Source organism: Protopterus annectens, chromosome 2.part1 (assembly GCF_019279795.1).
Source record: "Protopterus annectens isolate FY-2018-M chromosome 2.part1, PAN1.0, whole genome shotgun sequence".
Classification (NCBI taxonomy): domain Eukaryota; kingdom Metazoa; phylum Chordata; order Ceratodontiformes; family Protopteridae; genus Protopterus; species Protopterus annectens.
In genome coordinates, this window is record NC_056729.1 from 408,612,560 (window position 1) to 408,639,822 (window position 27,263).

Below are 27,263 nucleotides of genomic sequence, written 5' to 3' on the forward strand. Positions count from 1 at the left end.
AAAGTAAGGAGAAACAGGAAGATCAGAAGACTTCTGAAGAAGAAATATAGACATAGGAAAGAAAATGTAGTGTAATATCTATGCAAAGGGAAAATGTAGTGTAATATCTATGCAAAGAAGAAAGCAAAATTATTTGAAGAGAAGTACAGGCAAAGGAACCCGGACTTGAAAAACTTTATAATACAAAAATAAGAAGACAAAGAGGAAAAGTAGAAAAAGAGATCAGTAATGGAGGAATTAAAGAAATAGAAAATGAGGTTATGGAGTACCTCCAAAGTGAAGGATTTGGTCTAGAAAATCTAATTCAGAAAGCACCACAAAAGGATAGTGCAATGGAACTCCAAATTAAGGGGAAACCAGTGGAACGGCAAGTAATTGGTCAGGTGCCATATGAAGAAATTTTGGAGCCTTCCAGAGTATAAACATTTACTTGAAGCTGGACGGCAAGGGAAGAAGCAGGAAACTACAGTTAATGTTGAGGAGTGATAGGCCAGTGAGTTCTCATATGACAGAGCAACAGATGGCACAGGATGAAATTGAAGAGAATACAGGAAGATGCAATGGAACTTTCTACAGAATGCCTGCAGGATATGGAAAACAAACAATGTGCCCTCAGTTTAGAAGAAAATGAGCTAACAGAAGAGTTGCTTGATTTAATAGATATTAAGATCAATGAACGAAATAGACTGCAGAAGGTCAATAAAATAAAAAAAAAATGAACACAATAATTAAAACTGTCCATAGAGATCCATGCGACATAACAGAAGTAAACAGGATATATTACTGTGCAGCTAAATTAATAACTGCTAAAGTTCTACCACAAGAACACAGGGTAGTGAGGGAGAGAAAAGGGAGAAATCGAATACCATCATGGAAATATCGAATAGAGAAAATTATAAAGCAGCTAAGACATAAGTGTGTCTTTTAGAAGACTATAGAAAAGGGAACAGATCAACAGAAATACTAAGAAAGAAAGATGTGATAAAAGCATTGTGTATTAGAACAGACCAGGATCTGTCATGCACTATCGCAAATAAATTAAAATTTTCAGCACAGGCGGAAAGACTTAGAATATAAATAAGCAATTTATTGATGACCAAAAAAGGTTTTGGAGAGAACTGGGAAACAAGTAAAAGGAACTGAAAGACTGCCAAAAAAAGAAGAAATTAAGTACATTTTGGAGAAATATGTATGAATATCCTGTGGAACATAACAAAGATGCTAAATGGATAGAAGAAGTTAAAGAAAAAAATAAGAAGTTTAAAGGTACATGATATGAAATGGTATGAATTAACAGCCAAAGAAATTGAAATAAAGTTAAGAAAGCCTCTAATTGGAAAACCCCAGGCCCAGATGCAGTACCTAACGTTTGGCTAAAAGTATTAACATCACTGCACTAAGATTTAGCCATGAGTAAGAACTATGTATCTGCGCACCTCAGAGAGACACCAACCTGGCTAACAGGAAAAACATTGCTCCTATTTAAGAGTGAACTTGCAACCTACCCTAAGAATTCTAGACCAGTAACTTGCCTTCTGACGACGTATAAACTATACACGGGCATTGATGCCAACACAGTTTATAGTCCTTTAGAAGCAAACTCTGTTATGTCAGTAGAACAAAAGGGCAATAAAAGAAAGTCATATGGACAAAGGATCATTTGTTGTTAAATAAAATCATAGTGGAGAAGAGTAAAAAAGGGAAGAATCTAAGTATGGCATGAATTGACTACAAAAAAGCATTTGATAGTATCCCACATTCATGGATAAGAGTGCTAAAATGTACAAGATACATCCTACACTTATTAACTACATTACAGTGACCATGAAACAGAGGCAGACTGCTTTGCAATTAAGCCATGATAAAGGACAAATTATTCTCCCAGAGGTAAACATTCAAAGTGGGGTATTCCAGTGTGACTGTCACTGCTGCAGTTCTGCCTTGCCTTTAACCCATTAAGCTGTCTACTTAACAGCTTAGGCCATGGCTATAATTTGGCTCCTAGAAAACAACAAAGTGTAAAGACTTCTCATCTTCTCTGTCGATGATTTAAAACTGTATATAGCTCATCAGATGAGGAACTTGAAAGCACAACTGCAGGCTGCCAAACTTTTTCAGATGTAAGAATGTCATTTGGTCTTGATTGATGCGCAAAAGTAACCTTTAAAGCAGGAAAACTGCAATGCCAGGAAGATATCAGTTTGGGACAAGAAAGTGATATAAAAGAACTTGAGCAAGGAGTGTATAAATATTTGGGAATTGATAAAGGATCAGCAATAAAACACGAACAAATGCAAATAAAACTTGATAAGGAATATTTTAGAATACTTAAATTAATCCCGAAAACAACACTGACCTCTAGGAACAAAATCCAAGCTATAAACCCAATTTGCTCTTCCTGTCCTAACTTGCGGAGTGATTGACTGGCCCCAAAATGTGTTGGATAGATTAGACAGGAAGACGAGATGGATGCTTCATACTCTTGAAATAATTTATGAAAAGTGCATACCAAGATTATTTATTTCCCATTCTGAAGGAGAGATGGGCCTCCTTGAAATTTGATTACATGTGTAGATCTGCAATTGTGGGACTCTACATACATCTGCTGACCTCCACAAGACACAAACATAGTGAAAGTTTTGAAACATGAGAATAAATCTAAGATGACTTCTCTACTTAATCTAGCAGAAGCATATCGGCGTCAAGCAGGAATGGAAGTCAAACCAAAAGTAGATAAAAACCAGGCAGCACGTGAATGTGCCAAAAAAAACAAAAGAAAGAATATAAGGTGATGGACCAGATGGGAAGGCAGGAAATGTGTTAAATGCATAAATATAGTTGCAAATATGGAAAACTTCTGGAAGAACCTCATGTTGATCAGAAACAAAGGCAGGAATGGTTAAGGAGAGGTGAATTCAAACCAAGAGATGAAAGGTTAATATTTGTGGTGCAAGATAGTGGGCTACGTACACATTGGTTTACAAAGTCCATTGAACATGTGGGAGAAACGGACAAATGTAGGTTTTGAAAAACAGAATTAGAAACAGTTGCACACCTCGTTGCTGGTTTCAACATACTAATGGCAGAAGGACTGTATACTGACTGGCATATTAATGTGGTGAGACTACTGCACTGGGGAGTGTGCAAACATTATGGTATTGAAGTGGCTGAAAAACACTGGAAACATGAGCCGCAAAGTATCATGGAAAATGATGAAGTCTACATCACATGGCATTGTCCATTACCAGCAGCTCAAAAGATAGATGAATAGAAAACCAGATGTAGTGGTCAGAAAAGAAGACAAAAGTAGCATTGATCATTAAAATCTCCATACCCTGTGACTACAGTGTCCTGTGCTCCGAGAGAGAGACAGTCATAAAATATCATGATTTGCAAGCAGAAGCGAGAGCTATGTGGAAGAAAGATACCCAAACAGTACCAATAGTTGTAGGAGTAACGGGTCTTATAAAAGAATCTACAGTCATATTTCAGTATGCTACCAATACATGTACCTCCATACAAATTGCAGGAGTCATAACTGGTCACATTGCGGGTGCTGCGGGCTGATATCAAAGAGTGAAACAATACTAATTTCATTAGGAATGGGGTCCATTCCTGTCATGGTATTAGAAACCCAAAAGATTTGGAGAAACTTAAAAATAGAGGATCCTCTGGTTCTGTGTTGTTTGAGTGATTTGCTCCATGCTGGGTTTTCATATTGTTCAGGTAAAGCACACCTGTAAGCAGTCTCTGTTCATCTGCCCTTGAATCCAGTTCTAGTCTCTAGGTTTGAGGTTGAGCAGTTTCATAAAGGCATCCTTTTTATCAGGCCTCCTAGGAATCCCATTCTGCCTTCTTGAGACTTTAATTTTGTACTTGAAAAATCGACCCAGGGGCCTTTTAAGCCTGCTTTTTCAGCTTCCTTGCATCATCATACTACTATTGGCTCTTACATCAGCCAAGACAGTGTCTCTCATGGCTATTCCTCCTTTTTTAGTTTTTCATAGAGACAGGGTGTCTCCTCTTACTAATCATTGTTTCATGCCCAAGGTGGTCAGTGAATTGTTCCTTAATCAGTCCATTCATCTTCCTTCCATTTTCTTCTCCACAGTATGCCACTGAGAAGGTTCTTCACAGTTTAGTTTTCTCTAGTACCGGAGCGGTCTATGAAAATTCAAAGTTATTCACACATCTGAGCAATTTGTTTCCTCCATCCCAGGACTTTGGGTTTGGCTGTTTGTAAGCAAACAATTTTCTCCTAGGTTTCCAAAAACATTTCCTCCTCTTATCCATTTCATGGCAATAGTCTGTCCTCATCTGTAAAGGTGCATTTTACTAGAGCCTTCTGTGGTGCTTTTTTCAAGGGTCTGGATACTAATTCTGTCCACGAGGCTGCTACTTGGTCATCTGCTCATACTTTTAGTAGAAGTTGGATGTTAGTTCTGAAGCGAGGGCAGGTTTTGTCAGGGCCATTCTACATGGATTTGTGGAGGGATCCTCTGTGCCTTCCTCCTCCTAGGCTTCATCTTGAACTCCTGTACTCTCCCCAAGTCTAATGCAATAGTGATATGGAAGGACATAGCACAGTTGTGTAAAATCTTAACATAACAGTGGATAGCTTTCTCTTCACTGTTGCAGTATTTGCTCCCTCCCTACTTCCCCCTCTACCCGGTCTCGTACCCTGAGTTCTATTCCCTCCTGGCCGAGGGTGCTTATTCCTGCTGGAAGCACATGTTGCTCCTTGACCCTGAGGGGTTTCTGTTCCTCCTGGGGCTTTTTACTTCTGTACTTCACCTTTATACCCTGTGTCTTGTGTGAGGAGCTTATGTGTGATGTATGGTGTCTATAGGAGCCGAAGGCTTTCGTAAACTGGCCGGACATTGGGCTAACCTTGGCAGGAGATCGTAGGTGAAGAATACTGCAGCAATGAAGAGAAAACATATACTGTTATGGTAGGATTTTGCACAACTGTACTTTCTTGTACACTGCCACGAGAATGCTTATCCTGTCATATAGGAGATTCTTTTCTCTCCTTACTTGCTAGGAGTACCCTCAAGAGCCGTTTCTGCCCTAACTTCCAATGTCTTAATCATATCTACAGTGACTTCATCTGAGCCTGCTGCTTTCCCCGACTTTGTTTTCCTTAGTGCTGCTGTCCTTCTAGGGTAGACTTTTCTCCTTTCACCATAGGCTGTGTCTAGAGCAGTGCAATTCTGTGTGGGTTTCTTCATCCAGAAACTGCTGTAAGTACTCCATCCATCTGCCTTTGATGTCCTGTAGACTGGTGAACATGTTTTTGCTGACATCGTTCATGAAAGGATTCGAATGACAATCTTTCTGTTTTTGCCTTACAAACTGATAGTTTAGTTTCTTTGTGTCCTCTACAGAGTCACTTCCCAGAAACTGGAAGTGTGCATCTTATACTTTGTTCTTTTCTTTATGCTTTGGGATGACTGTTTCACGGGGAAGGACTCTGCAACTGCTGATTCTACCCTAATGCCCTTTTCTTACAAGAAGGAAGTCCACCTGAGTTGCATGTTGGCCACTCTTTGTGATCTTGTTCATAGGTTCATACTAGGCTATCTGCCCTAGGGCATTTATAAGCCTAGCCAGAGTGTGTTTGGCTTTCGCCACCCATTTTAAATGAATTTTGCTATGCTCTTTTTCGAGGTTAGTATGCTGTGCCTCTGTCTAACAGTGACACAGAAGGGATACCCGGGGTAAACCTACAATCTCCCATCCACTCATCAAGATTCCTCTTGAAGAGAGTCAATGAGGGACTCTGGAATAAAATCCCAGTCCAGGTTAGGCAGAGTGAAGGGAGCCTCTGGGTTATGAATCTGTCCCTCCAGCATGTCCTATTTATTTCAATGCTGAGGTTCAAGTCTCTCGAGCGCGTAGCTCGATGGGATTTGGATTTTCTGAGGTGCAGCATGTCCATTAATTCTGGGTTGGACATGGCTTTATACGTCAGGCACAGAGATTGCCTCTGAGCAGGTGGTATGCCACAGAGTAGAGCTGGAGTTTCTTTAACCGGGCAGCATATGGCATCTGTTTGAGCCCTTTGAACCTCTTGGTGAGGTACTTTTGGGGTCTTTCCAGTTGCTGCAGGTGTCTGGTAAGGTACATCCCAAAAGGGGCATTGTACTCAATTATGGGCCTGATGAGTAAAGAGGCACGATAACCTCCCCTGATCTAGATGTGAATCCCTTCATGATTAGGTGGGCTATATAAAATGTTTTTCTAACCACTTTGGCCACTTGGTTTTCAAATGAGAGATTGCTATCAACTTGGGTTCCCAGGTCCATAATTACTTCTTCCGTACTTAATGGATTACCACCTATGAGGTAATTTGTGGGCACTTTGTTTTTGCCAACGGGGATGACTATACACTTTTTGGCGTTTAGCTTGAGGCCATGGCTCTGGCACCAGTTGTCTGTTTCTATGAGGCCCTTTTGTAGGATGCTTGTGTTGGCTGGAGAGTTGATTATGGTGCCTAGTTTGCAGTCATCTGTGAACCTGGTCAGCCACAGTCCTTCCGTGTTGGCCTGTACCTCCGAGAAATATATACCGAACAAGAGAGGTCCCAGGACTGAGCCTTGTGGGATGCCACTTGTAACTGGTTTGGAGTCTGACATGGCTCCAGCAATTCTAACCATGTGGGTTCTGTCCTTGAGCCAGTTTGCAACCCATCTAGTGACATAGGGGTTTATATTTAAGCTGGTGAGCTTATCTATAATGCCCGAGTGGGGTATTGTATCGAAGGCTTTTGCGAGGTCCAGGTAGGCTATGTGGACCACCTTCCCTTCGTCAGTGGCCTTGGTGACTGTTTCAAAGAAATCAACCAGGTTTAAGAGGCAGGATCTGCCCTTAACAAGGCCGAACTGGGTAGGATCCAGTGTCTGTAGGTCCCCAATATCTTTATTTATGAGGTCCATGATGATCCTTTCCATAGCTTTGCAGACCAAGCTAGTCGGGCTTATGGGGCGATAGTTTCCAGGATCCGTTGAGGCACCACCTTTGTGGAGAGGGACCACTGTTGCTGTACGCCACTCTTTGGGTACATATCCTGTAGTAAGGCTGAGATTGAACAGTAGTTTTATGTTTAGGTTTAGCTCTTCTTGGTGTTCATGTAGGACGCAGTCCGGGACATAGTCTGGTCCCATTGATGCTGTGTTTTTTGCTTTGGAGAGGGCGGCTCTTACCTGAGCATCTGAGATGTCAGGGGGGCAGCACTCTGCTGGGATAGATATTTGCCCTTTTGGTGGGGAGGGAGTTTGCGCTGAACCTGTCAGCTAGGATGTTGGCAATGTCTGTGGGTTCGGTGTATTTTTTGTCATTTTGGACTAATTCTGAGCATATCTGGGAATTCCCACCCAGGTTTCTAACATAACTAAAGAAAGCCTTGTGATTATCCTTAGTGTCCTGTGCAATTTTTCTCTCAAAGCTGGCCTTAGACGATTTTATGAGTGCCCGTAGTTTTTTGCTAATACTGATCAGAGATGCCTTCCCTTTATGGGATTTTGCTCTATCATGTAGTAGCTTCCTCCTTCTATTGTATAGTTTATTTATGGCTGGGGTCCACCAGACAGGACGCCTGCCTTTGGAGGATTGGGTCTTGGTTTTATTTGGGATTCCATGATCCATGCATTCCTGAAGGTGTTCATAGAATGAGTTTATAAAGGATTCTGCGGTCTGGGCCGTATTTTCCACAGGCCCGGGGACTTTGAAGGATTCCACCTCTGTTTTGAGGAGTGTGAAATTTGCTTTAGAGAAGTTTTTCACTGTGGTTTTCTGGGCAGGGGATGGGATATGAATATCCAGTGAGATTAGTTTATGGTGTGATCTTACCAGTGAGGGATACACTTCTGGTCTGGAGCACAGAGTCCCCATGTTGGTGATGATCAGGTCCAGTATGTTTTCCCCTCTTGTGAGAGTGGTAACAAGTTGTTCCATAGCATTTGAGTTTATAAATTCTAGGAACCTTTGGGCTAGGGTGTTGGAGTTACAGTAATGCTCCCAGTCTATGTTTGGGTAGTTGAAGTCACCCAATATAATGGTGTTTGGAGAGACCTTCATATTTTCCAGTGTTCTCAGGAAGGTTGAGTGGGGTTCCTGGCTTTGGGAGGGTGGTCTGTAGCAGGCTATAAACTGGAAGGCAGTTTTACCCACTGTTAGTTGCACATGGATAGTCTCTGATGCTTCGTGCTGTGCCACCAACCTGGAGGTGTGGGTATATCTGACGAATATTGATACTCCTCCTCCTTTTGTGGTTCGGTCCAAGTTTTGGGGCTGAAAAGCATGGTATGAGGTATAACCAGGTAGTGCTGGGGAGCTCACGGGAGCCTTGAACCAGGTTTCTGTTATTGCACAGATATCGATGTTCTCCATGCTAAGGAGAGTTTTGAGTGCGTGCATCTTGAGGTTTAGACTTCTGGCGTTGAGTAGCATTACTCTTAGTTTCTAATTCCTTGTGATACCTATGGAGGTGAGTTTGTCTTTTGAGCCTTGCCTAAAAAAGGCACTATGGAGGTGGCAAGAGCCTTTGCCAATATCCGAAAGCCCAGGGGTGACGGGTGCAAGCCGTCCCTAGCGAAGCATCGTGGCTTGTCGAGCATGTCATCCCAGGCTGACAGGCATTGGATCCCCTTTGAATGACACCAATACTTAAGCCAGTTGTTGAAATTGATCATCTTGTCTTCATATTGTGGCATCATTCTTGATGAGGGTAAGATGCTACTCAAGGTCAGGGTCATACCGGCCTGGGCTACATGCTAAGAGAGCTCCTCTGTCTCTTTTCATGTAGTCCAGGGAGGTACGTCTCAGGTCATTCACACCAGCATGGACAATGAATGAGTCATATTTGTACTTGCCTTGGAGTGACCTGAGTGCTTGTGTTGTGGCCGATCCTAGCGCCCGACAGGCAGCTCACCGTGACCTTCTCCTTGTTCAGCCTGGTGAGCAGGACGTCAGTGTGCCTGACGATAGAGTCACCTATTACAAGTGTATCAGGTGTGTTGTTTAGCCTTAAGGGCTGTGACTGTTCGGCTTTGTGAGCTATGTGTTGCACGTGTTTTGTTTTGGGATAGTGGTTGCTTTGGTGTCTGCTTTGGAGGTCTCTGCTGCTTAGGCAGATTTTTATTTAGAGCCTCCGAGTATGTTTTTATGTGTTTGTGTTTGGTTTGCTGTCGTGGTAGGTCTATGTGAAACTGGAATTGTAGTGAGTGTGGTTTCCTTCTCCTCCTGACTGGTTACGCCAGTACTGAGTTGAGAGAGCTTAGCCTCCAGTTTGGCTATATGGTTGCATCTCTCACACGTGTTGGAGTTTGTTGGGAGGAGGAGAGGCATGAGGCAGTTGTAACATTGCCTAAATATTCCCAGATTCACCAGCTGGACCAGAGAGGAGATTGACAACTGACCTTTGGACATGCTAGAATGGTATTGGGAATTCCTTTATAATTGAAAAAAGGGCCAATGGGGAATAAGGTACTCGAGGGGAGTTTGTGAGGGTGTAGTGCTTTTAATTTTTTAGTGCTGACTTACATAATTGCTTTAGTGAGCAAGTGCCAGGCTTTAGAGTAGGAATAGGGTGTTTATTATGAGAACTAGATCAGTTCTAAGGGAAAAAGTGAAGAGCAGACTTTGTGGAGCTGAGAATGGTTTAAACCCAATTAAGTGGAGCTGCCCGATGCTGCGCTATGTGCAAAATCACTCAAAGCCGCGCCAAAACGGGTTTTATACAGGGAGACTTGAAAGAGCTAGAAATTGGCCTAAAACGGCCAATAGACTACCAGATTCTTGTGCTGGGAACACTCCTCCAGGAATAGATAGGCTGCTCTAAGCTCCCCACTGCCACTGGTGAACAAAGAAGCCTCCCTTTATCCAAGAAAGGAAATGGGCAATACAGGAACTTTCCAAAAGTCCAGAATACAGCAAAGCCTGTATTTGGACTACTCTAGGTCAGGAAAGACGAGAAACAAGGATATTTTTTTTTGTTTTTTTTCTTTTTTGCAACAAACAGCAGGAAAATGCAATAAATATGTAACACAGGCTAGCGCACTTGAGTGTGTAGCCTCAACAGGTATATGCAGCAAACAGGACAAACTTTAAAAGTGCAGGTGCAAAAACAACTTTAAACAGTTTAAAACAGTTCAAGAAGCAGAAATACTTGCAGTTTAGCTAGATCGGACAGTCGCCCAGGTAGTAGCAGGAAAAAAACCCCTTATCAGGTTAGCAGTCGCTCTTTTAACCTCTCTGCTTCTAGCACCACTCTGCAGGACCACGAGGAGCTTGGCTGAGTAGTAACAAGCGCAACAACCACGCCAAAGCAGGTTTTATACAGGGGGACTTAAAGAGCTAGAAATTGGCCCAAAACGGCCAGTAGACTACCAGATTCTTGTGCTGGGAACACTCCTCCAGGGATAGATAGGCTGCTCTAAGCTCCCCACTGCCACTGGTGAACAAAGAAGCCTCCCTTTATCCAAGAAAGGAAATGGGCAACACAGGAACTTTCCAAAAGTCCAGAACACAGGCTATCGCACTTGAGTGTGTAGCCTCAACAGGTAAATGCAACAAACAGGACAAACTTTAAATTACAAGTACAAAAGCGTGCTAAAGCTGGCTTTAAAGCAGCGGGTTAGAAAGAGATAGGAAATGGCCCAAAATGGCCCGTAAGCTACAAGTCACTGGGCTGGAAAACTCCTCAAGGGACAGATAGGCTGCTCAGAGCTCCCCACTCTCACTGGTTAACAAAGAAGCTTCCTCTTATCCAAATAAGGATATGGGCAACACAAGAACTATGACACAGCCCAGAGATCAGCAATACCTGAAGACTGGACTATTCTAGTTCAGTAAAGGCGGGAAACAAGGATATTTTTTTTTTTCTTTTTTTTACAAAGTAGCAGAAATTAGGTACAGAAACACAGTAAATGCTTTAATTCGGCTAGTGCACTTGAGTGTGTAGCCTACCATTTAAACTAAGCAAAAACAAACTTTAAAAGTGCAAAAAACTCAGAAATACAGGCAGGATTGCAATAAAACAACTTTGCAGAGCTTATTTAGTTAAAGAAGCAGAGAAGTCTATATATACAGAAAAGCAGCTAAAACACACACACACTTCAGATGCAGTGCAACCTAGAGCACTTGAGTTGTAGCAATATTAAGGCAATTACAGTTATAATAAATGCTCTGAAATATACTCTATATTTCAAAAATGTTTGAGAAGCACAGTCAGAACACAAGGAGATTCAGGCAAAAAAAGTGTTTTTTTTTTGAAAGGGAAAAAGGAGAAACAGAAGGCCTTATCCAATGTTCTCTCTGTATTAGGTAGAAAGAGCTAATGACACTAGACTGGGAGGAGTGTCACAGATCAGATTTACAGTAGGGGTGGGCAACTGCAAAGCCACCAAGTATAACAGCAGGAAGGGGGGGTGGGGACAAAAACAATAGCCTACAAGACAGTAAGCACTAGAGAAAGCCACAAATTAAAGTTTTTAAACAGATAAAGATTTGTAAAGATATACAGAATGCTTTTAACTGCAAACAAATCAGTTACTTGTGCAGATTAGTTAATAGCAATAAAATACACTCAAAGACTAAAAAGCAGGCAATAAAAGTGCTACATATTAATTGTTAGAAGCAATAATCTGTATAAATAATCGGAAAAAAAAAACAGGATACTTGTATATCTCAGCTAACAGTTGTGGTCAGCAACTCTCATCCACTCTGCTGTGTGATTTTTCTCTTTCTGAACCATATGTTTGCTACTGTCAAGCTAGATAGTAGGCTGTGCAACTGCTACCTGAATGCATTCTTTTTTCTTTTTTTCTTCATTCTCAAAACTCTGCTTTGAGGTGTAGTGAGGCAGAGAAGTGTAAAGAAGCTAGAAATAAGGAAAGTGTCATTCTGGGCGTTTCTAGGCTTAGAGTAAGCGTATGACAAGGTCTCAAGAAAATTGATTGGACAGTCCTGTAGTGGTGTGATGTCCCAGAAACACTGGTAGAATTAATATGGGCTGTTTTTTTAGGAGCCAATGACGCAAATGCAAACAATGTTTAGACTCTGAGGTGATCCCAGTGGGAGTGGTATGCACCTATGTTCAGCTCCGAGCACAGTGCTGTTCATAGTGGTGATGCACTATAGTAGGTGTACAGGTCAGATGGGGTAGATCAACAAAGATGCTGAATGTAGATGTGGCATTTCAAGCAAACTGAGCAAAAATGTCAGCAAATTATAAGGGGATGGAATGGAATGCAAGACTGAAACCACATGTGTTGAAGCTGAGTACTGATAAGACAATTAGCATAACAGCAAATTGGGAAATGGGGAAATCAAAAGAAGCTTACATGTGAGATAGTGGAACAAGTCAACAGCTTTTTGTATGTGGGAGGGGTGGCTGATTAAAAAGAGATCTCTGAGGAGGTCAACGCTAGAATTAGAGGGGGTGCAGTGAACTGGCACAGGTTGTAAAGTAAGTAAAGTAAGGTTTACAAAACAGAACTGCAATCAGTAGTACTGTATGGTACAGAAGGATAGCCTCTGAAGGCAGTGCAGTGGAGGGAAGTTAGAGGTGATGGGGAAGTGCCTGATGCTGTGGCGGGTAGGATGCACACTGTGGGACAGATGAGGAAATGACATTACTACAGAAGTCCAGGTTGCCAGGTTGCAGAGAATGTAAAAGAGAGTAGATTACTTTGGTGCAGGCACATATGCAGGACAGCTGAAGACAATCTGGTGGAAAAGATTTATGGCAGACAGTAAGAAGGCAAGAGGAAACTTGGGTGTCCATCAGATTGGATAAATTGTGAGAGAAGAGCTGAGACAGTCTGACGTGACTGTTGAAGAACTTTGGCACTGAATCAAGAGATGGCAGTAGTTGATGTGACACTGATCGTATTAGGAAAATGGAGAAAAAGGGGTATGATGATGATTTTTGCTTCCATGTCTGTTGACCATCAAGCCAATAAGTCTGTTATCCAGACAGGAGTGAAGCTGCTTTATGTTCTTGCCAGTATGCCATTGATGAGAGCATTTTTCATTTAAGAACCTAACCTAACCCTCCCCTCCACAGAAGTGTGTTCTGCTCCACATGCTGTGACAAGGGCCACCATCATTGGCTTCGGTGATTTTATGCTCACGTCCTTTTGGCACATCTCCCCCATCCCCAACTCCCATGCTGCTTGATGAGCTTCCACTCTGTAGTGGGGCTCTGTCTTTGGAGCCATAGTGCAAGCCAGTTGAGAACATCCATCACCCCCCCCCCCCCCGGATGGACACACACAACCTCCCTGCCTGTGTGTCGGCTAACTAAGCCTCTAGCTGAACTTGGGATGGAGTCAGGATTTTATCCCTTTACACCGCCAGAGCAGGCTCTCTCCCAATTTTTTTAATTGTCTGAGCTATTTACATTAAAAGTGCATTTGCAGCCAACTCAGATTTTCATTGGAGTGTAGCTCTTTATCCCTGACCTTTTTAAAGACGTCCAAAAATATTTCTGAGGGGGCACTTGTCTTGTTCAGCCACAAGTCTGGGACTCTTCATTCTTGGGACATAAACTGAGTTAGGTGGATGTTCTTCATCTCACATTGCTGCAGTCCTTACACTTGGGTAGTCCGCTGTCCTTGGTCGGCCCGAATATCAAAGTATAAGGCTGACGTCGGTCAAGGCGCATTTGACTGACATCAGGACGTCAGGGTACAAATGCGCATGACCGACGTCATATCCTCAGTCTTTTTTGCCGCATGGTCCGATGCAGAAGCAGCGTTGCAAGTGCCGTTCGGCGTTCTGACATTTTTCGAATTCGGAGTTTCAGACCGAGTCAAAGTTGGCTAAGTATCCCGTTGGGGAATATTTTAGTTTTTTCTTGCCTCAGTGGTTTACCGGATGTCAGAAAAAGTGAATAACTGTATTTCTTGTGGGAAACAGATACCGCATAGAGATTATCATACTTTGTGTATTCCTTGTTTAGGGCCTGAGCACGACGTTGTTGGGTGTCGCTCTTGTGCTAGATTCAATAAGCGCACTATAAAGAGAAGGTTAGATTGTGCCAGGTTAGTCTTCGGGAAGCGGTGCAATTATAAAATGCCGTCGGATGCTCCGACGCCCGCTTCTTCGAAGAAGCGCAAGGACAAAGCAGTGAAGCCTAGGCTAGAAGAACCGTCCGTACCGGACGCCGGTTCTTTAGAGGTGTCGGTGGAGCCGGTGGTTCCGCCGGAGGTTTCTTTGGAGTCCCAGGGAGAGACTTTGTTATTGCAGGATGTGGCCTCTCAGGAGGCAGGTCAGGCTGAAGGGGCTTCTCAGGTTACTGTACTCCCCTCCCTTCCTAGGGTGATTAGGCCCTCTCCTTCTGTTTCCAAGGCTTCCCCCAGAGGCAGGCCAGGTTTAGCTTCAGTTGGTGTCACCCCTAGTTCTTCAGGAACTGTGCCCAAGAAGCATATGCTTAAAATGGCAGAAGATTTGATTACTTTGATTAGAGGTTCTTTGCCTCCTCCTGATAAGAGACCTAGGGTGGAACCTGAGCTAGGGAGTTTTGAGCAGGCTTCGGATGTTTCAGAGTCTTCGGCTGAAGACTTGCAGGAGTATTCTCCTTATTCTGATTCTGATGTGGATGATTCTACTCCTTCTGCTTCTCCTCCTGAGGATTTTTCTTTGTCAGAGACTCTTCATTCCATGAGGGAGCATTTTAAGTGGGAAGGTCAGGACTTCTCTGATTCCAGGAAAAGGCTTAGGGATTTTTTGTTTTTACCCCAGCATAGGCCTTTGGCTATACCTCCTGTTCCGGATGTGGTGGAAGATGTTTTTGCAGAGGCTTCTCTTAATCCTGATTCTTTGCCTCCTGCTCCTGTTAAACCGGATAGGTATTACAGGGTGCCTGAAGCTCATAAGTATCTTTTTAGAGTCCTAGGGCAGACCCAGAAACTGTTAGTCAGGGGCCTAAAGGTGTTAAGGCTTCTGTTGTCAAAAATCCGGTTCCTCCAGATAAAGAGGCCAGGGCTTTGGATAGATGGGGAAAGAAAGTTTATACTTCCTCCACCCTAGCTATGAGGGCTTTGAATTGCCAGTTTCACATGTTGAAATACCAAAACTATCTCCTTTCACAATTGAAGTCTAAGGTAGATGCTCTGGCGGAAGGTATTGAGTGTAAAGAGTTACAAGATTTAGTACATGTTTCTGAACAGGTGGGTAAGCATTCTTTGCAATGTGGTTTTGATGCTGTACAGGCCTCGTCTAGGGTGGCTGCCACTGGGTCAGTTCTTCGCAGGCACGCCTGGCTGAGGGATCAGAATTTATCTGACCATGTTAAGACAAGGATTTTAGATGCTCCTTTACAATCTGATGTGTTGTTTGGTTCTCCTGTTGAGGCAGTCTTAAAGAAAATGGAAGACAAGGCTAAGTCTATGCAGACTGTTAAAGATTTTTTGCAGGTTCAGCCTCCGAAGTTTAGTAGAAATTGGCCTTCCAAGGGGTGGACGTATCCTTCTTATGATTCCCAGTCTAGGGGTAGGTCTAGACGTGGTAGGGGCAGAGCTCAGGGCTCTTTCAGGCCTAGAACAGGGAGTTCACCTGCACAGTCTTCGGGTGAGGGCAGGGGTCAGTCCTTTCGTAAACAGACCCAATGACTTACCTTTTCAGCTGCCAGAGCCTTCTCGTCTGGCAGCACCTTTGGGAGGAAGGTTGGCACTCTTCAAGGAAAATTGGAGTTTAATTACCCAAGACAGATGGGTATTGGATATCATACACCACGGTTACAGGCTTTATTTCCATACCTTGCCTCCTTTCAAAGGCATGCCAGACGTTCCTCCTCAGCAAAGAATAGAGGCCCACAAACAAATTTCTCTGTTACTTCAAATAGGGGCCATACAGCCAGTCCCTATGCCAGAAGTGGGCCTAGGATTTTATTCTCGCCTGTTCCTAGTACCAAAGAAAGGGAACACGTGGAGACCAATTTTGGATTTATCTACCCTCAACACTTATCTGGACATTCCCAAGTTCAAAATGTTGACGTTACAACAGCTTTTACCTCTGCTGGGCAAAGATCATTGGATGGTAACTTTGGATCTCAAGGAGGCTTACCTTCATGTTCCTATCAGACTGAGTTGCAGGAAGTATCTGCGTTTTCGGGCTGGGACTTCTCATTATCAGTTCTCTGCATTGTCCTTTGGCTTATCTACTGCGCCCAGAGTGTTCACGAAAGTTCTGGCTCCAGTGATAGCTTTCCTCAGGCTAAAAGGAATACAGATCTATCCTTATTTGGACGATTGCCTGATTCTGGCTCAAGGAAGGGACGAGCTTCTTCATCATTTGGAATATGTGATAGCAGTGCTAAGATGCCTGGGGTATTCTGTGAACGAAATAAAGTCCAGTCTAGTACCCTCTCAGGACATGTGCTTTCTGGGTGTAAGACTGAATACAGCATCCCAGATGGCCTTTTTGACCCCGGACAAACAAAAGAATCTTTCCCTTTACTTTCATCAATTGTCTCATCAGTCCAGGCTGACTGCAAGGACAGTCCTTCAAGCCTTGGGGTTCATGGCATCTTGTATTCTGGTGCTTCCCAATGCCAAACTACATATGAGGAAGTTACAATGGTATCTCAAAAATGTATGGACACAGCACTGCCAGGATCTGGACACTGTCATTCAAATAATACCTTGCATTCAAAAGCAATTGTTGTGGTGGGCTCAGGAATGTCACCTAAACAAGGGAATCTCTGTGACCTGGCCAGAGGCGAGTCAGATTCTAACGACAGATGCCTCAGACAAAGCTTGGGGAGCTCATCTGAATGGAAAGTGGATACAAGACAAGTGGCCTGCCAGACTACAACATCTACATATCAACCTGAAGGAGATGTTAGCAGTCCAGTTTGCATTAATAGCTTTCAAGGATTTACTTCTTCCAGGGCAGGTGTTGATTCTAACAGACAACACAACTGTCATGTGGTACATCAACAAGCAAGGGGGAACACATTCTTATCCTCTATGCAGGCAAGCAATGATTTTGTGGGAGACTGCTCTCAGTTTACAGCTAAATCTTCAGGCAAGGTTTCTGCCGGGAGCACAGAACTCCTGAGCAGATGTGTTGAGCAGACGAATTATGGATCCCCACGAGTGGAAATTGGATCCTCATGTATTTCAGAAATTGACAGTGTCATGGGGAACTCCAGACATAGATCTGTTCACTTCTCCACTAAACCACCAGCTGCCAAAGTTTTGCACGAAAAGGTTTCATCCCACAGCTTGGAAAGTGGATGCTCTTTCTTTCAATTGGAGCAATCTTCATGTGTATGCCTTTCCACCTCTGCCTCTCCTCCCAAAGGTACTACTAAAGGCCAGACAGGACAAGCCAAGGATGATTTTGATAGCTCCAGATTGGCCTCGACAGCATTGGTACCCATTACTGAGAAGCCTGGTGCGGGAGCCTCCATGGCCTTTGCCTTTGATTCCACACCTGTTGTCTCAGGAGGACAGTCATTTGCTCAATGTCAAGCTTCACTCTCTTCATCTAACAGCCTGGCATATTCTGTTTTGAACCATAGTGGGTCTCAACTTCCACAGCAAGTTTTGAATGTTATTTTGGAAGCTAGAAGGCCTAGTACAAGGAAAGTGTACGCAGATAAATGGAAGAGATTTTTATTTTGGAGTGCAGCAAAGGATTTTGATGTTTCTGAGCCTAATTTAAGTGTGGCTCTTCAATATCTTACTGAGTTACTGGACAAAGGTTTGTCCTTCTCTTCTATTAAGGTTCATGCTGCAGCAATTTCGGCTCACTATGATTGTGACCCACCATTGTTTTCTCATCCTTTGTTCAAGCAATTTCTTAGAGGGGCAAAGAATATAAGACCCCCACGTTGAGCTCCTACTCCTGCTTGGGATCTCAATTTTGTGTTGGAGAAACTTACTCTACAACCTTTTGAGCCTGCAGCTACTACCGAGTTGAAATATTTATCATGGAAGACTGCTTTTTGTTGGCCATTACCTCTGCAAGAAGGGTTTCTGAGTTGCAGGCCCTTATGGCGGTTGAGCCTTTCTTAATTTTTCATAAGGATAGGGTATCTTTACGTACTAATCCTTCCTTTATGCCTAAAGTGGTTTCTAGTGTGGCTTTAAACCAAACTATTCATTTGCCTACTTTTTATGCAAACCCCCAAAATAAAGGGGAAAAGATTTTGCACACCTTAGATGTACACAGGCAGTTGCGATATTATTTGGACAGAACTAAAGGGTTCAGGCAGTCTCAGCAGTTATTTGTTTCCTTTGCTTTGAGTTCTCAGGGCAAGCCTGTGTCAAAACAAACTATTTCTAAGTGGATTGGGTTTTGCATTGCTTTCTGTTATTCCCATCATGGCAAGGAGATTCCAGCTGGGATTAGGCCTCATTCCACTAGGGCTACTGCCACTTCGACAGCTTTTTAAGGGGTGGCAACTAAAGATATTTTGGAGGCAGCTACTTGGAGTTCAGTGCATACTTTCTCTAGGCATTATCACCTTCCACTTTATTCTAAATCTAGGGCTGGTTTTGCCACTGCTATTTTGCAGGGCATTTTGGCAGCGCCTTCTTCCTTATAGTTTTGCCATCCTCCCTTACCTCTGCTTTGGGATTCTACCCAAGTGTAAGGACTGCAGCAATGTGAGATGAAGAACATAGTACAGTTTTGTACCTACCATAAATGTAGATGTTCGAAGATCCACATTGCTGCAGTCCAATTTACCTCCCTCCTTCCCTCTGTAGTTAGAGGCGGTTGTGTGGATTGGGTTGTCAATATGGTGTATATTGTATATATTGTACATATTTTTAGTGCAAGGGTAGTTGGTTGGTTGTTTGCTGTCTTTTGGTTTTTGACCTTTCTTTTTAGGGTCTTCTGACATCTGGGGCAAGAAAAGACTGAGGATATGACGTCGGTCATGCGCATTTGTACCCTGACGTCCTGATGTCAGTCAAATGCGCCTTGACCGACGTCAGCCTTATACTTTGATATTCGGGCCGACCGAGGACAGCGGACTACCCAAGTGTAAGGACTGCAGCAATGTGGATCTTCGAACATCTACATTTATGGTAGGTACAAAACTGTACTTTTCTGTGCTGTGTATCTGCTGAACAGATTTGTTTCTTGGAAGGCAGTCTTCCAGGTGACTATTATGGCATTGAATTTCTGAGTTTGAAGCTTTAGTTGTCCACCCTCCATACCTAGTATTCATAAAGACATTGTGCCTGTGAGAACAATTCTCTTGTGTATCCCCAAAGTTGGAAAATTAATACATTCATATCCAATCATCAGGAAGCTATCAAAAGAAAGGAGTACAAGGAGAAGTGGGCGTTGGAAACAGTTGATCAGGCAAATAAATAATACTGGCTGGCTAGCAAGGAGATGAAAAGAGCAATAAACTGTTACCACCTACTGGCAAATGATTCAGCAGGTTGCACAAACCATCTGTATTGGGTAAGAAGGTAATGACAGAGTCTGAAGACACCATTCATAAGGGATGTGAGCAATAATCTGTACTCATAAGTCCAGAGGACATCAAAGGTGGATGGAAAGAGCATTTCAAGAAAATTTTGTCTTTGTGGAACACTAGGCAAAAAGGGTGGACGGATGAGGCCCAAAGCTCAGGAATTCTTTAGTAATGCTTTAAGAATGCATCCCTGAATGATTTTTATGCAGTGATTGTGTGGCTTCAATGAATAGTTTTGCATGTTACTACATGCTTGTAAGAAGACCTGGATCTAGAGATCATTTCAAATGCTAACATTGCTTGGGGCATTCTTCTATGAAATTCTGTTCAAGAAATTGGCTAGGGATTTGGTTCTATGTATAATAAGGCTAGAACTCCAGTTCCAGATATGAAAGTTATGCAATTTACCCAGTCTCAGATACGAAAGTTATACAATTTGCCCTAAGGACATATATTGATTGCAAATGCCATCCTCTTTACTGTTCCATCCTTCCTTTTCCCTTTTCCCAACGTTTCTTTGTTTAATTGGTTGGTAGCAGTTGATGTCTTTGGTTGTCTGCCTCATTGAGGCTTTTAAAACCTAGAGAGCAATCACTGAAGCATTATGGGTAAGGGATAAGAGTTGTGTAGCTTGGGAAAGTTATGATTGTGGGGTTAAGTTCTGCTGGTCTTTCTCTTACTAGTAATAAAGATGAAACTGCCAGTCCAGATCTGATCCTACTTATCTCATGTTACTGACAGGTTGCTGCAGTTGGGCTTCATTGTTCACCGATTCCTTTTTGTAACTTTTATTTGTCTTGTTTCACCAAGCAGCAGCTTTTCAAACTGGCAGATGCAAAATTATAACAAAGTAATAAGCTGCTGTTTTTATTTATTTATTGACTTATTGTTGTTCAGTAAATGTTCCATTCAGGAAGTTGTTTTACAAATTTACATCCCTTTTGTCATTTTTCTTTCTTTTTTTCCTTTCTCTACTGGCTTTGATTGTAATTCTTTTATTATATTTGTTTCAAAAACTTGCAACAGCTTTCTTGTCTGACCAGTGTGAATGAATGATGAATGACCAAACTAAGCTCATAAATAGTAAATGTTCCCGTTAGAAATCTTAATCCAGCTTTTGCTTTTTGCCAGTTGTATGTGCTTTTATCTGCTTCATCTTTCATTGTTAGTTTTTATGGGTTTCTTTCTTTTTTCTAGTATTTTTATTCTCCTGTGTTTTGGGGTCTGTTTTGCTTAAATAGTGAAAGTACAGTCACTTTTGTAACACTGGCATAAAATATACAGCAGAAACTTGGTGCGAAGGTACTACATTGCTTACTGAATGCTTTTGTAATGTAGTGAACTGAAGAAAGCAGCGTGTAACCAATTGAAAAGAGCAAAAATGAATGCACAAAATGGCTCAGGAGATTTCTTTAACATGCTGCATGTTTCTGTTAGTCTCTTCAACTGACAAGTGGTAGACAAAGATGTACAATAACGGTAGAAAATGCACCAGTTTTTGCACACCACCTTTTTACTACTTTAAATATTCATATTGTAGAACATATTAGGGGCATGAATAATGTACTGTCTTATGTTCGTTATTTTCCTCTGCCCAGTGGTTGTTAGTTAAGGTTACTTTGTATTTTTGTGGGACCTTGCAACCTGGAGCCATGGTGGTCATTTGGCAAGGCAGTGTGGTAGCTTAGTGGTCAAGAACTCTGCTTCACAAATTCAGGGTTCGTGCCTGATTTCCAGTCAGCTTCTAGGAAGCATCTTGTCTCTTGGTCGTCATGAGGTTTGGATACTCAGTTTTTCCCACTCTCTCAACATCTTGCTTGTTTTCTACACCAAATTGCCCTTGTATTTACTCTTGCTCTTAGGTCATAGCTGAAAATAGTGTGAGAAAAAATGTTCACGTACCTGGTTTAAGTTAGAAAGAATTATGAATTGATGAAGAAATAGATATACAGATGGTGTCCTAGAATGAAGACTTTTTTTTGGGGGGGGGGGGGGGGGTGCTGGTGATCCTTGGAGAGAGTGGTAAATCCATTGTCCTGTTAATCCCTCTTCAGAGCTGTAGATTGTCCTGTGAACACATTCTTCTGTAAACCGTTTCTAACACTACACATCATAATATCATGTTCATAGATTAGTACTAAGCTAACTGCCCTTGCGAGCCATTTTAAGCATAGCCAATTATCCCTTGTGAGACTCAAACCCTGCACCTTGTATTTGTAAGGCAAACACCTTAACTATTAGGCCACCCTCCCAACCCTGGATTGAGAGGGTGTACCAGGTCCCTGTGCTTCCCAGTAGTTTTCTTACACTTGCATTGTGGATCCTAATGTCATAAGAAAGACCCCCCCACAGCTTGTGGCACGTGACATCCTGAATGAAGTTGCTGAGCTTGAGTGGAGAACTGAATCCCAGATGTTTGTTGGACTTTATGGCTGCCACCATTTCCAGTTTGCCCTCTTGCAGATGAGTGTGCTTCAGTGGACGGTTTCAGTGACTGCTTGAGCATCACATCTTTGCAGAACATCTGACTGTCCTTCAGGATCTTGGGTGGTGAACTGTCCAACCAGTTCTGTGTACAGTTCCCATTCTTCAGCAAACCTGCCACAGACCCCTACATCTGATGCTTCGCTGATAGGTTGTGGACCGCCCAGGGAGCAGTTGCACATGAACATGCTTGAATTTGAGGATAGCGGTTCTCTGCATACAAGCCGTAGTAATAGAGTGGAGACCAGAGTCCTTCTGATAACCAAGCTGTAGTCAAGTACTTGAACATCCAGGATAAAATGCAGTTGTGTGTGTCCCCTGTTTGATGTGTCCAGCAGTGAAGCATGGACACGAGGGATTTTCTTTAGTGCCATTTGTGTCCTGCTGGAAGTCAGTGTGTTTGCAGATTTCTTCAACCTCAATTTCATTTTATCATGGAACTGTGGATAAGTGAGTCTCCTGCAGTTGTGCTTGAAATGGGGCATCCTGGAGATTCATTTGCTTTCCATCCAGATGACTGTTTCTTGTTCAGTTTAACAGGGCAAGTCTGGGTTGGTTGTGGTTGCATTTTCTTTTGATTAGCATGGACTTTTATGCCAATTCCTTTGATGCTGTTGCTGCTGACAAAATTCAAGCTCTTAGAGTCTTGCACTAGAGGAACTTATTTCAGTAGAAGTTAAAGAAGGTCCCCCTCAGCTGATGGCTGGAATTTGCAACTTCTTGGTTTGTGTGCACTGTTAGATCCCTTTACGCATAGAACCTTCAGGCATTGGTCATTGGAAGGGACTGAAAGTGTTAAAGCTTTCCACTTATCACACTTGTACTGCTAAGTAGAAAAAGACGTCTGTTTGAACAGATGCGTTTGCAGGTAATTCTTACCTACTTGGCTACATGATTGATTAGGGCCTTAGTTATTCCAATGTCAAAGTGGATACAACTCCATTTCGTTACATCCTGATCCTGTGAAGGGCAAAGTTGTTGCTTGACATCAGCTTCTCTCTTAGTTCTGTAACAGAGCTCTGAATCTTTTCTTCCTTTGAAGATCCCTTTTTTGTTGGGATCCAAGATTGACAGCTTGTCTGTCTTCCTTTTTTGTTGCCTGGTTTGGCAGACACTATTCATACTGGGCTTTATCTTTGTCTTCTGAATTTAAGATTGTTAAGCCCTTATCTGTAGGGAGCTTTATTGTGCCTTTCTCAAGGGTTAGATGCCCATTAAGATTAACCCATATTTCCTCTCAAGAATAGTATGAGAGCTGTTCTAAATCCTGTCCATTCACCTCTATTTTGTTTTAAGGTCATATTCCACAAGTAAGAGAGAGAGAGATCCCAGAGGATGTTATGTAATTTCAGGAAGACTTGACTATTTTTGTTTCCTTTTGCTCTAGGAAAAGCCCAGCTGCTTTTATGTAAACTTTCTGTAGATGACTTGCTAACTAAAAATTCCGTATGGTTTTCCACTAAGGTATGCTGTTTTCAGAATGATATATTGATCACAACTGACCATTTACATGTACTACCCAAGTGAAATAATTGCCAAAGAGGGAAAAAAGAGAGCAGAGAAGGGAGTAAGCTGTACGTATTGATGCAGAACATAAAGTTGCAATATATAACAAAAACTGTACACCGGCAATTGATGTAGCAACAATTATGAGATAAATGCATGTCTTATAATTCACATGATTGTATTTTTGATGTCCTTCAAGGATGCATCTGCAGTCTTTACAAATGGGTTGTCCTGTCGTCAGGCAGCCCTTCGGTCGCCTGGATTCCAAAGCCTGGGTCTGGCTTCGGCTGGTGTCGCACTTCACCCGACGTCATTGCGGCAGTTATTCGGGTATAAAGGCATCAGCCGACGCCATTTTCCCCAGTCTTTCTTGCCGCGTGGCGCCCAAAGCAGAAGCTGTTCACAAGTGCCGGTCGGTCAGATCCAGAGATTACTACTACCGAATACTACTTCGAAGACTTCTATAAAGCTAAGTACCCCGTTGGGGACTCTTTCTTGCCTCAGCCGATGTCAGAGAAAGTTAATAATTGTTTATCTTGTGGGAAACAAATACCTCATAAAGATTTCCACTCCTATTGCATACATTGTTTAGGCCCAGACCACGACGTAGCAGCTTGTCTAGCCTGTGCTTCTTTTAACTGACGGACGCTTAGACGGCACTCGGACTTTGCTGAACAGATTTTCGGCTCCGATTTTGCCTACATTATGCCGTCGGATCCTCCGACTACGCAAATAACCAAGAAACGCAAAGAAAAGGACCGACACTCGCGGTCCGCGGTTTTGGCTGAAACCATGGTTAAGCAAACCACGAGTGTCTCGGTTTCGGCCGAAACCGAGCAAGCGGTTCTTTCTTCAGCCGATAACTTGCCTTCTACCGAGGCCTCTTCTATCATGGTAGAAATGGCTTCTGAAATCCAACCTTCTGTTGCGATTTCACAGGATTTATCAGACACCATTCCCCTAGATATTTCTACCCCTGCACGTGGAGCTGCTAGGCCTCCTCCAGCTATGTCTATTAAGGCCTTTGCCAGGGCTAAGGCAGCCAAAGCATCAAAACCTGTGCCTGCCAAGCCCCCCTCTCACAGGCCCAGCACCAGCTCCCATATGCTTTCTTTGGCAGAGGATCTCATCTCTTTAATTCGTGGAGTCCAGCCACATCCAGACAGGGCCTCTCTCCCTCCTCCAGAAAAAAGGCCTAGAGCAGAGCCCCCTGAGCCAGTAGCCACAGATGATTCCTCTGATGACTCAGATCATACAGACCCTCCTGAGGCTTCTTATTCTCCTTACAAAGACTCTGATGCTGAGGAGTCCATCCCTTCAGCCTCTCCTCCTGAGGAATTTTCCTTTGGGGAAACCTTGCATGCTATGAGGGAACAATTTCAGTGGCAGGGCCAAGATTTCTCAGACTCTAGGAAAAGGCTTAGGACCTTTCTACACTTGCCACAGCATAGGCCTTTAGCTATACCTCCAGTCCTATCTGTTGTTGATGATGCATTTAATGATGTTTGCACTGCTCCTGATACTTTACCTCCGGCTCCTGCTAAGCCCGATAGGTACTACAGGGTCCCGGACACTCATCACCACTTATATAAGGCTCCTTTTGCAGATCCAGAGACTATCTCCCAGGGCCCTAAAGCTGTAGCAGCTACTTCTTCTAAAACCCCTCCCTCTGAAAGGGATTCCAGGTCCTTAGAGAGATGGGGTAAAAAGTTTACACCTCTGCTACTTTGTCAGCTAGAGCTTTGAACTGCCAATTTCATATGATTCAATATCAAGAGTTTATGCTTGACCAGTTGACTACAAAGCTGTCCTCAGAAGAATCTATAGATAAAAGTATGTTCAAGAAATGTTACATAACATACAGCAGGTTAGTAACCATTCTTTAAAATGTGGCTATGATGCACTGGAGGCTTCCTTTAGATCAGCCATGACTGGCACAGTTATCAGGAGGCATGCATGGTTGAAAGAACAGGCATTACCAGACCATGTCAAATCTAAGCTTTTGGATGCACCTATGGACAAGGTCAATTTATTTGGTGCCCCCGCACAGCAGGTACTAAAAAAGATGGAAGAGAAAGCAAAATCTGTGCAAACAGTGAAAGTTTTCTTACAAGTTCAACCTCCAAGGTTTAGCAGGAACTGGCCCTCCAAGAATTGGTCCTTTCCGGACTCCTCTAAGGCACAAAGAGGCAGGAATAGGCGCTCTAGAGGCAGAAACCAATCCAGAGGTGCCTACAGGGGTCGCCAGTGGCAGGGCAACAACCAACGAGGCACGGATACAGCCACCACCACTACAACAACTCAATCACAGTGACTTGGCGGTGGCACCGCCTACCAGGGAACAACTAGAAGCACCCTTAGGCGGAAAGCTAACATTATTTTCAAGAAACTGGCACTGCATTACAAGAGAAAAATGGATTTTGCAGACTATAGACAAAGGTTACGGGTTCCATTTCCATACACTACCAAGAAAGAGAGGAATGCCAAACCTACCACCTTCACAAAGGACAGAAGCTCTAAAACAAATATCTCAATTAAGAATGCGAGCTGTGGAAAAGGTACCATTTATGGAGCAAGGGAAGGGATTTTACTCCAGGCTCTTCCTGGTACCAAGAAAAGAAAACAAATGGAGGCCTATTATAGACCTGTCCGCTTTAAACACATTCCTCATTGTTCCAAAATTCAAAATGCTGACCCTACAGCAGCTTCTTCCCATGCTGGGCAAGGAGTCTTGGCTGGTAACTCTAGATCTCAAGGAGGCATACCTGCACGTCCCCATAAGACCAATTTGCAGAAGATACCTCAGATTTCTGCAGGATCAGAGCATTATCAATTCTCAGCATTGCCCTTTGGCTTATCTACTGCGCCCAGAGTGTTCACGAAATGCCTGGCATCAGTAATCGCTCATTGCAGACTTCAGGGAATTCAAATCTATCCCTACCTGGACGACTGCCTGATACAAGCGGACAACAAAAACAAACTCACAGAAGATTTACAAAGTCATCTACCTGCTGCAAGCCCTGGGATATACAGTCAATACAAAAAAGTCAAGGCTGTTTCCATCCCAAAGAATAACCTTTCTGGGTGCAGAACTGGACACATCAAAACAAATGGCATTTCTAACTGCAGAAAAGAAAAAGCAACTTCCTCTCTACTTCTTGGCATTAACAAAGCAGAGCCATCTAACTGCAAGAAAAGTGCTACAAGCTCTAGGCTTCATGGCATCCTGCATAATACTGGTACCTCATGCCAGGCTGCATATGAGAAAGCTACAGTGGTACCTAAAGAATTTGTGGTCTCAGCACAAGCATAGCCTAGAAACCAAAATTCCAATGATCCCATGCCTGAAGCAAGAGTTCTTATGGTGGGCTCAGGCCTGTCAATCCAACACAGGGCTGCCCTTCTGCAAAAGTCATCCAAGACAAACCATCACGACAGATGCCTCCGATCTCGGTTGGGGGGCACACATGATGGGCAAGTGCTTTCAAGGCCTATGGACTCAAGACCAGCTGCATCGGCACATAAATCTAAAAGAAATGATGGCAGTAAAATTGGCAATCCAGGCATTCAGACCTTTTCTCCAAGAAGACCAGTTGATGATAAGGACAGACAACACCACAGTTATGTGGTACATCAACAAACAGGGAGGCACACACTCATACCCTCTATGCCGGTTGGCACTGGACCTATGGGATGTGGCTCTGAGCTACAACATTCAGTTACAGGCAATTTATGTACCAGGGAAGGAAAACATTCTAGCAGACATATTAAGCAGAACTACAACAGATGCCCACGAATGGATGCTGCATCCGGACATCTTCAAAAC

General features: G+C 43.1%; 1 protein-coding gene across 2 annotated transcripts in view; it reads left to right on the forward strand.

Annotated features, from left to right (window-relative positions):
• NAF1 (nuclear assembly factor 1 ribonucleoprotein) overlaps nucleotides 1-27,263 on the forward strand; it is a 1,472,570-nt gene that overhangs the window by 145,758 nt on the left and 1,299,549 nt on the right. The window lies entirely within an intron of this gene.